General features: G+C 38.0%; 1 long non-coding RNA gene across 1 annotated transcript in view; it reads right to left on the reverse strand.

The window, feature by feature from the left end:
* Positions 1-239: 239 nt before the first annotated feature.
* Positions 240-14,514, reverse strand: part of LOC127537092 (uncharacterized) — a 113,640-nt gene continuing 99,365 nt past the window's right edge. Inside the window, exon 5 of the long non-coding RNA XR_007946575.1 lies at positions 240-406. This is a non-coding gene — a long non-coding RNA (uncharacterized LOC127537092). The remainder of the gene's footprint in view (positions 407-14,514) is intronic.

Genomic DNA, 14,514 nt, shown 5'->3' on the forward strand with positions numbered 1-14,514 from the left:
GAGTCAGTTCATCAAATATTAATGCTGCGTGTGGTATTCCTGGGAGCGTAGCCCGATCCGAATACAATTACAAGCAATAAACAGCAGTTCTGCTTTAATCACAAGAGCAACGTTTACATGATTAATGCAATAAACTCCAATCTCATATCACTGTTATGAGCTCAAGCTGAGAACATAGTGCCAGCGTTGTGATTATGCACATGATTATGTTGATTTTTTTTCTTCATATTACCTCTTTTCATTTCGCCTTTATCGCGGACTCCAGGATTTTCGGCGCGGCTGACACGGCGTGGATGTGCCGACGGAAGCTCGCTGAAAGGCGCTGAAACCCGGCCAGCACCGGAGATGAATCCAGGGTGCGTTTGAAGCCGTCCCAACTCCGCCCGCCTGTCGTCTTCAAACATTTCTGCACAAACATATCGAAATGTGACGCTCATTTATCGTGTTCCGAAAATGCACCCTGTCCAAACAGCTGCGAGCTAAAATATGCCCCCCAAAAAACGGATCAACAACTGGGTCAAGACTAAAGGGAAGCTATGATTCTAACTGAGCTTTGTGTCCAAAATGTGAAAATTTGTGTAAAATCATTCAGATTGTGTCCAAAACAGTTCATAACTAATTGAAAACGAGTGAGAATTTGTCACAATGACTCAAAACCTGACGAAAAATAATTCAGAATCACCCAGTATGTCTTAAAACCTATCAAAAACACCTTGAAAGATGGTGAAAATCCATCAATGTCTGTCCACAATGACTCAGATTGACACATTTATTAAAAATGACTCAAGCTTGTCCAAAATGGTAAAATTTGTCTGAAATCACTCAAAACAAATTGAAACCTGATCCAAACCTGTCCAAAATGACTCAAAACTTGTCAAAATGACTCAGAATAGCCTGATATATCTGAAAATCCATCCAAAATACCTTGAAAGAAGACCAAAATCCATCAATGACTGTTCAAAAATGACTCAAACTGACTTGAGATTGAGCAAAAATGACTAAAACTTGTACAAAATGGTGTGAAAATAAGTGTAAAGTAACTCAATATTTGTCCAAAATGATGTTAAATGCATTGAAAATGGGTCAAAACCTGTGAAAATTACTCAAAACCTGTTGAAAATGACTCAGAATTACCCAATTTGTCTTAAACCCCATCCAAAATACCTTGAAAGTTGACTAAAATCCATCAATGTCTGTCCAAAATGACTCAAACTGACTCGAAATTTGTCAAAAATGACTAAAACCTGTTCAAAATGTTGTCTGAAATCATTTACTATTGTCCAAAATGAATTAAAACGATATGAAATGGGTGGAAATCTGTGAAAATGACTCAGAGCTTGTTTAAAATGATTCAGAATTGCCTAGCATGTCTTAAACCCACCCAAAATACCTTGGAAGTTGGCCAAAGTCTCCTATCATCTATCAAAAATGACTCAAACTTGTCCAAAATGATTTCAAAAAAATTGAAATGAGTGGAAACTTGTAAAAATGATGCAAAACCTATCCAAAAATGACACAAAATTACCCAATATGTCTTAAATTCCATCTAAAATACCTTGAAAGTTGGTTAAATCCACCAATGTCTCTCCAAAATGACTCACACTGACTCGAGATTTATCAAAAATGACTCAAACTTTTCCAAAATGTTGCTAAAACTTGTCTAAAATAATTCAAAATTTGTCCAAAAAGATTGGAAAAAAAACAGCTGAAAATCAAAAATGGACAGAAACCTGTAAGTAAATGTAACTGCAGAAACCAAGGAAGAGGTGGCAGCAGCAGCACAATCCAGAGAGTTTGCAGAATGAAAAAAAAAAAAAAAACTCCTCTGATTAGGCAAACACAATCCTGATTAGGCAAAAATCAGAAAGCTGAGGAGGGCAGCATCAGGGTGATTGGAAGGTGGCGCTTGGAGAAAGTGAGCAGCAGCTAAAGAGGCTCTTAACGCTGATGGCCGGCCCGACTGCTACTTGACTCGCTGTGGCAGACTCCTGTAACAAGAAGCAATAACCCACCCACCCTCAACCTCCACACACTCACATCACACACACTCCACTTCTGCTTTGACCATCCTGCAACCCCCCCCCAAAAAAAAAAAGAAAAGAAAAAAGAAACAAGACAAAAACACCATTTGTGTTTGCCCTCTGGAATAACTACAGCTTCTGATCTGAGGCTCGTAGCATTGCAGAAACATTGCAAACCCCTGATATGGAGCTGCACAAGTACGGTCAAGATTCCAATATACGATGGCAAATAAATTCTCTTGGAGTGAGTTTTGATGAAGTTTAGGCCTAAAATCAGAGTCAGAAACCTTTAAACCGGCAAGTTCACACAAAAGACATTTTAATCTGACAACACTGACGAGTTAGTAAATATAAAATAAAGATGCAAAGTTAAAAAAGCAAGTGCTGCAAGTCGAAGTAAGAATATGAAATTCAAGGTAGTATGTAGGTAATGGAAGCCATTTTCATCAAAAATACTAAAAATCTGAGTCAAAACCTATCCAAACTGTTGCGATATTTCAATAATTTCAACATTTTCTCCATTGGCCTTGTCCCATTTGAACTAAAGGGTTTACATGATTTGCAAATATTTGCATTTTCTTTTTATTTACATTCTTTGTAAAATGGGTTGAGTAAATATGTCAAAACATTTACATCTTTCGCAGTGATGAAGTGAAGCGCAGAGAATAAATAAATGGGCAGCTTTAAAGCTAAATTGTTCTCCATGTCTCAAACCATATGACAGGACTAGAGAAATCAGAGTACTTACTAGCTACTTGTCAAAATGTCTGAAAATGTGTCAAAAATGACTTAAAATTGCTCAGAACATACTGAAAAAGTCTCAAAGTGTTTCAAAAACAACTGAAAATTGGTTGAAAATTACTCAATTTGCCCAAAATGTCAAATAATCAGTCTGAAATGTTTGCAAACATGACTTCTTTAAAACGCCTAAATGACTGGAGGTTGATAGAAAATGAATACAAATCTGTCAAAATGAGTCAAAATATGTTCAAAATGTCGTGAAATTTGTCTCAAAGTCCTGAAAAGGAGTCGAAATGACTCAAAACAAATCTAAAATTGCTTACAACTTTTTGAAAACAACTAAAAACGTATAAAAAATGAGTCAGCTTGCCCAAAACGACTAAAACGAGTCTCAAAGGTGTGCAAGAGTAACTCAAAGTTACTTCAGAATTACTTCAAAGTATTGAAAATGACCCAAAACTTGTCCAAAGTTACTTGAAACTTGTCTGAAATGTTGAGAAACCTGTTGTGAATGAATGAAAGTTGGTCAAAAATGAATACAAATCTGTCAGAATTAATCAAAATTTGGCCAAAATTACTCACAACATATTGAAAAAGAATGAAAATGCTTAAGAATGACTGAAAACTGGTTGAAAATAACACAAAATGCATTGGAAGTTGCTTAGTTTGCCCAAAATTACTAAAATTTAGTCCTCCCCCCTACTTTTTGCACTGCAGACACAAACCTCTGAAGGTTACTGCAAATATTGTTAACGGAAAAGTGGTAGAAAATACGGACACATTTCTTGCAGTAACCTTAGTGTTCTCCAAGGGTAGCTGATACTTAAGTCTTGAGTATACTAGGGCTGCAACTAATGACGAGTCGACTAATCGTCTGAGCACGATACGTCATCAAAAGCGGAAGTCAGCGCGCAATGCAACAGAAATCACCATCGGACATCCGTGATCTATTGTAAACACGGATGTCAGCGTTTACTATACAGCTGTATCTAAACGCGAATGTCCGCGCTGCATCGTGCATACATAATACATGCATGATGCAGCGCCGACGTCCGTCCGTGTTCCGCGCTCCGGTCGGACGCTGATTTCTGTTGCATTACGCACTCACTTCCGCTTTTGATGACTTATCGTGCTCAGACGATTAGTCGACACGTCGTTAGTTGCAGCCCAAGAGTATACCAACTTGCTGATGCCACAATGTAAAGGTGCTGTTCCTACTACATCCTAGTCCTTATGGAGACTCCATCCTTAAAAATTACCACCCCCGTTTTTGTCATTCTGCTGACCTTAATTCCCATCTGGTGCTGCCTCAAACATTCATGTGCTAAAATGCCTTTTACAGACACTTTGGTATTAATTTCAGAGGACGTGCACGACAAATACTCGGGCGGAACACGGAATATTTGTGTTTCTTCTGAAAAGTCAGCTAAAAATCACTTCGGTGGGAGGTCGTGGGACGGATGGGAATGAATGGTTGGTTTTGACAGCACTGACCGTCCTCGTTATCTTCAGCAGAAATAAATGTGGCTCCGAGGAACCGTGGATGTTCAAAGTTTCCACTATTTTGAGCACTTTGGGGACTTTTTTTTGTGTCTGTGTTGGCTCAAAATTCAAGTTTTGGCAGCTCATGTCTGATCCAGGAAGCAGTTGATGACAGAACAATCCCTTCTTAAGATCATCTCTTTTGCTTTTTCAACCACAGTACATCATTTTCAAAACGCAATAGTAATATATTTCGTCATTTAGGTATGAGGTCTTGTTGACTTTTAGAGGCTGGTTGCAGCTGTGGTGACATATGAAGGAGGTTTTTGGACAGATTTATGTTTTTCTGTTATAACTGTTATGATTTTCGGAAGGGAAATAGCGATAGGAGGCTTGCTGTCCTGTCATATTTATCCTCCCTTGGAAATCAAAACTGTGTTCCATCTGATTTGCCAAAAAACATCCACGTTGAAATAAATCCACCCCCTCCATGAAATCCATCCCAAATCTGAATTTATCTCTTATTTCTCCCACCTTTCCCCTTACTGTTCTTGTGTAACCATCGGTCTCTCAGAAAGAAAGAAGGAAATATTTTGAATGATGGTTGTCAGAAAGTATTTGTTAGCTTCGGTTCACACCTGTAGTTTGTTTCCCTTCGTCTAAGGCAAAGGGAAAAAGAGAATCCGTTGTTGGCTTCGCTTCCATTTAGGGGCTCACGCTGGCTTCTCACAAAAGAACCCAACCTTGAAAATATGAAGTCACATGGACTGACAGGTACCTCATTTACTGGACACTTTTCTTCACTCATCATCCGACATCTTTGAAGAATCAGGGAACCGTGGGGGAATATCAAAACAAACTTTATTCTGGCTGAATGACGGGAAGTCATGCAAAACTCAGTTGAACTCGAGGGCTTCTGGTTTTTTTTTTTTTTTTTGGCTTTCCCCTTTCTGGTGGTCATGCAAAACTCACATTTCATATCAGCTGAACTGGAATTGTTTTTTTATAACAACGGACAGACAGACGTGTACCGAACCGAACCATGATGCCTCATCTACATCTACTTATGTACCTTTGTTGCCTCTATTTGGAGTTAAAGTGGTGTAATTTGACCAAATATTTGTGTTCCAATTTGCCGTTGTTTGGTGGAGTAAATTGTTCTCACAGCTGACTGAAGATGGGGAATAGAAATGTTTTTTAGTTACTTTAAAACATAGAATCGTGCCAAAATGGCATTAGGGTTGATGGAGAGGGGAATTATCCAAATAGGCTGTTAGTTTGCCACCAGGTTCTAAGTGTTGTGTTAATTGTTTAGCCAGTGGATGGGCTTTAATTGTTTGTGGTTTGGGTAAAGCTTTCCAAGGGTGCTCTAAAACCAGTCAAGTGGAAGGTACTATTTTGTCCAGTGATGTATGTTCGGAAAGCTCCGGGTTGAGGACACAACATGTTCAAACTTCAGCTTCTCAACCTCTTAGCGGCTTTTAAATTTCCCGTAGTTATTAGTGTGTTAATGTCTGTAATTTTGGGAAAATACTTCTTCATCCAAGTTTACCCCTTATATTGCTTTTAAACACTGAATCACAGTCAACAGAGTTTGGGTTTTGGCAGGAAGTTAGAAAAGTTAGTTAGCAATTAATTTAAAAAAAAAAATCAAAACACATGATTGTATAAGTCAGTGTCAGTCTATAGTGGATGTACCTTTGGCAACAATTACAGTATTTAGCCTTGCACATCAGAATAGTGCAGTTTCACTCCATTTGTCTTTGCAAAATTGGATAATGAGCTAATAATCTTTTCAGGTGGGTCTGGGCTACTTCAGAACATTCGCTTTGTTGTCTTTAACCCTTTACGCTTCAGTGCGTCGTAGGTGTACCGCCGGCGGTACACCTACTAATTTGCATAGGAATTTCAAGAATGTCCGACGGCTGCAAACCCGACTACACAAACACTATATGCCGATGGAAAGCTTAGATTCTCATGAATCCGCCGGTATAAACCACTTTCAGATGCGATTACCACAGCGGGTGAGAAAAACACATTTGTCCGACAAAAACAAATATTCATCCATCCGTTCCCTATACACGGCTTCAACACACACAGCGCGACTCACATTTCCGGGTTTATTATTACACACAAAAAAAAGATTCCTCAAAAAACGGCCATAATCCAACCTTTTACATCCAGATGACACAAGCCAGTAAACTATTTTGTCCAAAACATGTCCTGAAGTCGGTATAAAATCCACAAATCGGTCGTTTTCAAGGAACTGCACCTCGCGATGTGCGACAATATTCCCTGTATTTTTCGTCATTTTTTAAATTTAAAAATAGAATATTAGCGATTTTTTGTACTGAAAACGGCTGGAATTGACTGAAGCTTAAAGGGTTAAACCATTTCTGCGTAACTTTGGCTGCTTGCTTTGACTCATTGTCTTGCTAGAAAACAAAACTGCTACTAAGTCACTCTTCTCTTCCAGACTGTGTCATTTGTACTTTACTTTGCTGCATTTACTTGACCCTCCACCTTTTGAAGCCTTCCAGGACCTGCGGCTGAGAAACATCCCCAAACCATGATGCTGCCGCCACCATGCTTCACATCATGATGCTGCCACCACCATGCATCGCATCACGATACCACGGCAAAATTACATAACCACTACCCGTTTTTCGACTAATGATCAAAAAAAATTTTACCTAATTTTTGAAATATATTTAAGTACGTTTTTATTTGGACATGAGTTTGTTTTTTTTTGGTACATTTTTGTCAAAAAAGCACAAATTAAACTGACCATGACTCAATGCTAAAATGCAAGAAAAGGCAAAAACTTTAAGGCAGGGCAGAATACTTTTTTTCATAAACAATAAAATTATCTAATATACATTATAGTAATATATATTGATTAAATACTGCAAAAATAAGCACAATATAATTGTATTTTGACAGATATAATACATGTAATGGTCTGTAATTATACCTGAAAATTGATACACAATTACAAACCAATACTTGTTCTTCTGCAAACTGTCAATAATTGCATCTAATTTCAGGAATACATTTACAGTTTTAAACTTCTGTTGGATTAACGGACAGAAACCTGTTTTCACTTGGACATGAACGAGCCTTGTCTGGGTAATTTCTTGTCAAAAAAGCGCAAATTAAACTGACCCTGACTCAATATTACAATTTAATAAAAGCTGAAAATGTCCAATGCTTTTTACAACAGTACATTATTCGAAAGTCCAATTACAATAATAAACAATAAGCCTCGTATTCCGCTGTAGAGTTCTGACATCAATTATACAGTAGTTAACTGTCTAAAAGGAAAATGATAGCATCCACAGCTGCTAGTATTTAACCGTAATTGTACAGGAAAATTTGTGACAGTGTAGCTTGGCTGGCTATCCTTGGAAATAAAGAAAATACAATATTGTAAAACTAGGAAGCATTGCAAGGTACATCTCTATGATCAGTTTTTTTTACAGACAGTGTTTTAGCTTGGATGGATCTGAGAGGAAACTGAGCACGATTCAGTGGGAATAAAGGATTTGATGTGAGCAGAAGGATGATCGCCCTGTTTTTTAAAGATCTATTGTGAGGCTGTGATGCATGCAGTAGATGTGTGCTCCGATTCATTTTTTTAAAAAATTGTACAATTTTTTTAAAATCTCCCTGCGTGTCCCCAGGCTAAGATACCTGAGCAGCTCTCTCTTCCTCCCTGCAGCCTGCCGCTTCATCCTTTCATCCTCTCCTGTCCGTTTTCATCTTCTGTTGGAAAGGGAAACTGTTCCATCTAAACTGCCAAACATTCACTTTGAAACACATCCACCCCCTCCGCCAAATCCATCCCAAATCAGCATATATCTTTATCGCTCTGCTTCCCTTCACCTTTTTCCCTCGCTGTCCTTGATCAACTTTGTTTCTCTGGTGGATTTTTTTTTTTTGTTATTTCTATTTTTTCTTGGAGATTTGTGATCCGGCCCCTCATTCCGAGCTTTGGCTCGCTGCCCGGTCATAAATCTCTCCCCTCTGAGTTTGGTCCAGACCTGGATCTCGCCGTGCAAACCCTTCCTGCCCGTGACGGAAGAAAACCATAAAACTCCCTGGCTTTGAAAAGAACCCACTGCTGGAAGTCACATCTCAGCCCTCTGCACTTTATGTGGCCAAATTCTCAATCTTTTGCGCCGTACATCAGCCTTTTGTGAAGCCGCAGGGCGACTGGCTGTCACCATGACATGGCATAATTAAGTGCAATGAAAAAAGCTGGATAGCAGGTGTAGCATGCCACTGTGAGGATGTCAAATGTTGGGCACGTTCCCAGCCGAGCCTTAGGGGAGATGGAAAAACACATGACAATGACTTGGCTGAGCTTGAGCAACCCTTTGTAAGACATTGTTAAGCACTTATTTCAGACTGGGGAAGAAAATCCCCAAACTCGAACCTCTTTTTTTCCCTGTTTACCCCACAGTTTGTTGTATGGAATGGACAGTTTGTGTACTACAAGACCGTGTACAATGAAAATCCAGTTCCAATCTTATAAATTTGTCCATGTGGTGTTTTTTTTTTCAAATACTAGAAGACATAAGACTGCTTATTTTGTCTCAAACCAGCTGTCAACAATAATGTCCTTCAAGTAGTCAATTTAAAGACCCCCTCAGGTGAACATCTAGTTTATATCCTTGTTAGCATGTCCATATGGTGCTCTTAGATGCTGTCTCTCACAGACAACCAAAGTCTTGCTTGTTTCTTAGTTTCTCTAAATTGCTTAGCTGTTGGCAAACAACTGGTAGCTTCTGCTCTGTTTATTAAAGTTATGCAACATATAGCGCCATCTTCAACACAGAAACAAGCCGAATGCACTTTTTTGTTTCACATTTTGTGCAAAATTTCAACAGTTTGCTTTAAATTTGCTTGATAGTAGTATGAAATGGATCTGTAAATGAGAATCCCAACAAGACAAGAAAAATCCACCTACACAGTTTCTCCACCACCTTTGCTCTCAAGAACAACCTGCTCATGAATGCTACAGTTATACTCCATAGTGGACACAGTTTAATACATGTGCAGTAAATTGGTGTCTATGTAATCTGCACAAGTGCACAATTTCCTTTCTAGCACAGTGTCTGCTGGGACACAAATTTCCGACTATGGGCAGAAATCTGTGCAAGGGTCCATGCAAGATTGAGAAGACATTTCAATTTACATCTCTCTAAACCTGGTCTTATTCCAACTTGCTCAACTGAGAAAGCAAATAATCACAACTATCCTGACTTAACAATATTGCCAGAGTTCTCTCAATTTGTCTCTGGTCGATGGTCAGTCGTCTCCTTGTTTCTTCTTCATGATGTTTTTGGTAGTTGGCGAACAATTGGTTTTGTTTCCGACTTCTGCTGTTTTGTTTATTAAAGCCTTGCCTAATGTAGCACATATAGCACAGTTTGTTTGGCTAAAAACAAGAATCATTTAAACTTTGAAGATCTCTTTCTTTAGATGCCCTCAGCAACAACAACCTACTTACTCATGCTAGAATTATGCTCCTGCAGATGTGCACAAAGACAGCTGTTTAAAACACAAACACATAATTGCCCTGAGGCTCCAAGGAAATGAGCCCAATTTGCATTTTCCTTAAAAAAAAATTTTTTTTGCAACTTTTTAAAAAATTTACTTCAAAATTATATGAAAACAGGTCTACTGAGATTTTACTCAATTGTATAACTTAACTACGCAGAACAAGACAAGTTTGTCTGGCTAAAAACTAAAGAATTGAGATGTTTTGAATCAATTACACTTTTAAAGTCTCACAATTGGAATTATACTCTCTTAACAATGACATCTGTGTCTACAAATCATGCACACTGTATGTTCTTACTATGATGCATTCTAGCCTGTTCTGAGGATTTGCTTCCATACACTACAGGTCAAACATTTGGAAGCAACTTCAAGTTTATGCTTACAGTGTCTTTCTGAAAAACCAGTGGAGAAATTCTATGGATTGTGGGATGTATTTACTGCATGATCAGAATTTGCTTTCATTGATATGCACCATTTTCTTCAACTTACCTTCAAGTACACATTGATGTTACCAGATAATAGCTGCATAGATGCTAATAAAAGAAAAGAAGGGCTCGGTTTTAGAGTTGAGAAGATTTACAAGAGTCACAACTTGAGTGCAAAAGCACACTAAAACAAATTAATCACAGTTTGCATTATGCACTTCAGCTTTTTGGCTTTTGCGAGTTTGCAGACAAACTTCCCAATAAATCTAAACTGTGTCCATATCTCTATAAGTACCACAGAAATGGCTGGAAAGAAACGACAGAGTAAAGAAACAAGAGTTCAGATACAAATACTTGGTAATTATAGTACATTGTATTCTGACAGGTGACTCTTTATACAGTATAATAATCATGTATACCAATGAAACTATGATTTTTTTGTATATATTTGATCTTGCTTCCAAACGTTTGGCCTGTAGTGTACATGCCTGGTGTTATTTCATGCAGATTAATATCCCTTAAGGGGTCAATGGAAACAAATCTACATTGCTTTTTTTTTTTTAAATTCCGCAACATTTCTCAAAGTTTGCTTCAAAATGATATGAAAACAGGTCTACTGAGACTTTAGTCCCAACCAAAGTCATGGTACAATCCCTCAAACCAGACCGTTTGATGTTGAAGATTTCACATCTGTCAAATTCTACACTTTCTTTAGATGCGAACAACATCACACTCCTGACATTATGCTACATTTTACACCATTAAATTTGAAGCTGTAGATGAATATCCCTTAAGGGGTCCATGGAAACAAATCTAATTTGCATATTCTTTTTAAAAATGTCTGCAACATTTTCAGAAGTTTGCTTGAAAATTACATGCAAACCAGTCTACTGAGTTTAATCCGAACCAAAGCCATGATAACACCCCTTGAACCAGACAGTTTGCTTGCCTAAACAAACAAAGAATTGAGATGCTGAAGATCTCAAATCTGTCAAATTCTACATTTTCTTTAGATGCCCAAAACAACAAATTACTCACATTATAGTGCTTTCTAGTGTACTCGGAGGATCTGGTGTCATATATGCGCGGTACATTGGTGTCTACATATTTTCACCATTGTGCATCATTAAATTTGAGAATACAGATGAATATCCCTTAAGGGGTCCATGGAAATTAATGTAATTTGCATTTTTTTTTTTAATTTCTGCAACATTCCTCAAAGTTTGCTTCAAAATGATAAGAAAACAGGTCTAGTGAGACTTTAGTCCCAAACAAAGTCATGGTACCATCCCTCAGATTAGACAGTTTGATGTTGAATGTCTCATATCTGTCAAATTCTACACTTTCTTTAGATGCCCACAACAAACTACTCACATTATACTACATTGTAAGCTACGTGGAGGATTTGGTTTAATATATACCGATAACATTAGTGTCTACATTTCATGCATGTGCACCATTAAATTTGAGGTTGCAGATGAATATCCCTTAAGAGGTCCACAGAAACTAACGTATTTTGCATATTATTTTGAATATTTCTGCAACATTTCTAGTTTGCTTCAAAATTATATGAAAACACGTCTACTGAGAGTTGAGTCCAACCCAAAATCATCGTATAACTTACCAATACCAAGAGCTAGACAGTTTGTTTGGCTAAAAACAACAAAAAAAATTAGATTAAGGTCTCACATCTGTCAAATTCTACACTTTCTTTCGATGCAAACAACATCAAACTACTCACATTTTGCTAAATTATAGTTTTACATGGAGGATTCAGTTTAATATATTTGCAGTAGATTGTTATCCACATATTCCAAGCATGTGCACCGTTAAATGTAAAGCTAGAGAAAAGGATCCACACTCTCAGGTTTGAAATGACAAAATTAGCATCACTCAGACTCTGGTCAACCCTTTGTTCGCTCTCCGAAAACATCAGCCCGGCCTTGGTGGGCCATCAGAATGTGGCTGGAGAAAGCTGGTTGCAAAACAGCTCCAACAAAAGAGTCGGCATTGGCTCCGGGCGGCCGTGACCTCTCATTCAGCCCTTATTAGATTTGAAGTAGTGGGGGGAAAAAACAAAAAACCCCACACACAAAATAGATGCATGTTACTATCCGCCTGCCCCCTTCTGCATCGCAAAGACAAGCAATCAAGTGGGTAAACACACACATCTGCACACATACTGTATACACAACGGCCGCTACAAGTGGCCGTGGATGTTTGTCCTCCCCCGTCTCCCCCCCACCTCCCCCCTCCACCCCGGCTAATCTCCCATTAAAACAGCACCGACTCTTCGGTCTGTGTTTACTCTGACCCCGGCGGATATGAAGTGTGTATTCCTATTATTCGACTTTTTTTTCTTGCTGTTTGAAGTGCTAATTCTGTTGTTCTGCCTTTATCTTGTGATCAGAGCGCCTTCTAGCCTCTCACTTCACACCTCTGGAGGGACGGGGGACACTCCCAGGTGAAAGCTGTTCACCGGATTGTCCTGTTTTTTTTTTTTTTTCCTGAAGCTTTGAAGTGAAATAAAGAACACACAGCGCTTATGTACCACAACAGTGAATCCAATGCTGTTTTTAAATGGACTGGAGAGAGAACTTTGAAGAGAGACAACTTCTTACGGACTGCTGCTTCTTTTATTGTTGCATTTTGGGCTGCAAGACTGTATTTGCAGTAAATAAAGGACTAAAAAATATGCATATCCAGCCATGTTTTTGCCGCATTTAAGTAATTGCAAGCTAAACTGAACAGTTTAGTAGAAAGCTATCTATAATAATCATTCCCCACCTAAGGGTCTGAATCTTCATAAGGTTGCCAATAATTTTGCAAGAATTAACACATAATTTAAAAAAAAATGACAGTGAAACTGAAAAATTTTCTCTCAAAATTGTTGTTTTCTTGGGATTTACTTGACAATCACCTCTTTGCATCCCTCCAAAAATCGTTCAACAGTGTTTCAAGGACTGAAAAAAAAACCTAAAATCTGATCTGCAACGAAGTACTTGAACAGCACTGTGCTTTATAACAGTAAAAGAAAAGAAAGAAAGGCTCTGGATCACAGGTTAAAGGCTTTAGGTACAGAATGTACCCGTCACCTACATGCCACTAGAGCTCAATTTTCCTTTATAGCCTAAAAGCACCGAAACTGTAGACAGACTTGGTCAGCACGTCTGTCTGACTGTATCAAAGGAAAACCTTCCAACCACCATGGGAAGACTTTTAATTTGCATTAACAAAAGCAGGACAGCGGACTTTTTCACAGCTCCAAAGGAGAGCAGATCTGACAGCAGTAGAGTTACCATTAAATTAAATATACGTACAACAGCAAGCAAGAAGAAACTCCTGACATGTCCAACCAGCTCAGTTAAGTTTGGGGATTGTTGAAAAAAACTGGATCAAAATCAGTGACTATAAAGCCGTGTGAATGGAAAATGAAGATAGAAGTCTCTGATTTTGGAGGTAAACCAGAGCATCTGCAGAAAACCAACACTGAAATAACTGAATTAAAGACATGATAAAAGATTGAAACTCAATGTTTGAGCTGCTGAACTGTTTGAATTTGACAGCAAACACTCAAGACAGCTCTCGCCGTTTTCTTAGAAACTCTGTTGTCAACTGTATATGTTCAAGGTTTCGATGATTTTGAGCATTTCTCGGACTAAGACTATTTACTTTACCCTTTAGCTTTAATTTGAAGCTTTTATCTTGGCTATTATAGCAGCTATGTACCTTCTTTTATCAAATCTTTAGTCTTTTGACATGGAAATACCCTTTATATCAACTAGAAAACATATGTAATAACATGAAATCCTTACATTTTTACATGTATCTCATCTTAAAAGGCCACCAGTAGAGATATATTGTATTCACTGAAGTGTTCACATACAGTGTTCTAACTGAAGAGACAAACTAGGTGACCTGCGCTCGTCCTTTCAAAAGTAAATCCATCATTTTGGGTTTGATTTTCATACATAGTGGGATGTCATTCTAAAACCATGTTTGGCACAATGTGGAAATATGCTATAGACTGAAAACTGATTTATTTGACAGCTTTTATTCAGACAGGGAAGCAATTATTAAACTAAATATCATCAGAAATGGAAAATTAGTGAGTCAAAATGCCGGAAAACGACACATACAGTGTCTGAAAATGACAAAAAAATGACAGAAAACAACTAAAAAACAACAGAAAACAGTGACTGAAAATGACCCAACAGCAACTGAAAATGACATGACAGAAAACAACAACGAAACTTAAATGAGAAAACCAGTGACTT

This window comes from Acanthochromis polyacanthus, chromosome 1 (genome assembly GCF_021347895.1).
Source record: "Acanthochromis polyacanthus isolate Apoly-LR-REF ecotype Palm Island chromosome 1, KAUST_Apoly_ChrSc, whole genome shotgun sequence".
NCBI classification, from domain to species: Eukaryota; Metazoa; Chordata; class Actinopteri; family Pomacentridae; genus Acanthochromis; species Acanthochromis polyacanthus.